The sequence below is a fragment of the Schistocerca nitens genome, chromosome 5, assembly GCF_023898315.1.
Source record: "Schistocerca nitens isolate TAMUIC-IGC-003100 chromosome 5, iqSchNite1.1, whole genome shotgun sequence".
In the NCBI taxonomy this organism is placed as follows: Eukaryota; Metazoa; Arthropoda; class Insecta; order Orthoptera; family Acrididae; genus Schistocerca; species Schistocerca nitens.
In genome coordinates, this window is record NC_064618.1 from 760,903,255 (window position 1) to 760,905,370 (window position 2,116).

Below are 2,116 nucleotides of genomic sequence, written 5' to 3' on the forward strand. Positions count from 1 at the left end.
AAGAATCCGTGGAAATTCACGTGACACAAATTAGTGAACTGTGAAACCAACTACCAGTTGGATAATGAGTGGAATTCCATTATCTCCATGATTATCTCCAGACGAAGAAGACAGAGTAGACCGATGGCTACGGTGAAAGACAACCCTGAGGATAGGGAGTTTGGCAATTCCCTCACCGAGGGCGCTGCCTGCAGGGTAGTGTGGTCAGTTTACCACTACTATTTTCCCGCTTGTGTGGAATACACATAACGTGCTAATAAACTACAGGACATGTAAGTCTTCGATGGTTCACCTGAAGATGACTGGGAGTTGCCCAGTCGACAAACCGTGGGAAACTGTAAGTTCATGCGGATGAGTATGAAAAACAAACCTGTAATGTTCGAATACAGCATTATTAGTGTTCTGCTTGACACAGTCACATCGTTTAAATATCTGGAACTAACGTTGCGAAGTGATATGGAATGGAATGAATATGTGAAGTTTGTGGTAGGGAAGGAGAATGGTCGACAACGGTTTAATGGGAGAATTTTAGGAAAGTGTGGTTCATCTGTAAAGGAGACCGCATATTGGACACCAGTGCGATCTATTTTTGAATACTGCTCGAGTGTTTGGGATCCGCACCAAGTCGGATTGAAAGAAGACATCGAAGCAATTCAGAGGCGAGCTGCTACATTTATTTATTACCGGTAGATTCGATCAGCATGCAAGTGTTCCGGATATGCTCCGGGAGCTCAAGTAGGAATACCTGGAGGGAATAAGGTATTCATTTCGAAGAGCACTACTGAGAAAGTTTAGACAACCTGGATTTGAAGCTGACTGCAGAATAATCCTATTGCCACCGACATACATTTCGGGTAAGGACCACAAAGACAAGATAAGTGAAATTAGGGCTCATACGGAGACATATAGGTATTCGTTGAAACTTCCTGGCAGATTAAAACTGTGTGCCGGACCGAGACTCGAACTCGGGGCCTTTGCCTTTCGCGGGCAAGTGCTCTACGATCTGAGCTACCCAACCACGACTCTTGCCCCGTCCTCACACCATTACTTGTGCCAGTATCTCGTCTCCTCCCTTCCAAACTTCACAGAAGCTCACCTGCGAACCTTGCAGAACTAGCACTCCTGAAAGAAAGGATATTCCGGAGACATGGCTTAGCCACACCCTTGGAGGATGTTTCCAGAATGAGATTTACACTCTGCAGTAGAGCGTGCGCTGATATGAAACTTCCTGGCAGATTAAAACTGTGTGCTGGACCGCGACTCGAACTCGGGACCTTAGCCTTTCGCAGGCAAGTGCTCTAGAGTTTCATACACCTTTAAGTATGCTTTGTATGCTGTGCAAAATTCATCGAAGAATCTCTCTTACTTATGAAGAAAAGTGTACCTATAGCGACAAATGCTGCCATTAGTAAGTGAAAACAATGATGAAATTTCACATGTAAAGAAAATTATTTCGTTATGTTTTCGAACTTCCACTGCTATGAGTGTGAATTCTGAATCCTTCCTGGTCATTCTGACAAAGTTTTATGAATTTATTTGTAAAAGTATAGACAGTGGAAATTAAAATGTCCTGTGGTGCCTCTCGTGCTCCAAGTCGGCCCGTTTGACGTCCTACCCCCCTTAAGGATCGTGAAAACGGAATTAGATTAATAACTACTCACACAGTTGCTAATCAGTGCTCATTCTTCCCACACTCCGTCTGTGAATGGTGCTTAAACGCACAGGGAAAAATACTGTTTTCACTCCCTTTAAAAGAACACACTGGTTGCTTTGCAGCCCTGCAGGTGGTGTACGCCCGGTACTAGGCGGCGATGTGACGCTCCACCACTGACATTAAGTTGTGGTTCTAAAGTGATGTGTGTGTGTGTGTGAATAATCGCAGTAACATGGGTCGACCTGGAGACATGTCAGAATGGCAGATGGAAATGTCAAGCTTGGACATGCCCATCACAACACTGTGAATGAAGTTGCCCGATTTCTTGTACCAAAGCGAACCTTCGTAATTGTCTACAAACAACCATGTAACACAGCATAAGAACTGTGATCGCAGAAAGATCCTGACTGCAGGTCACAGAACACCTGTCAGTGGAAGTCGGTCCCAAATTCGGTAGGATTT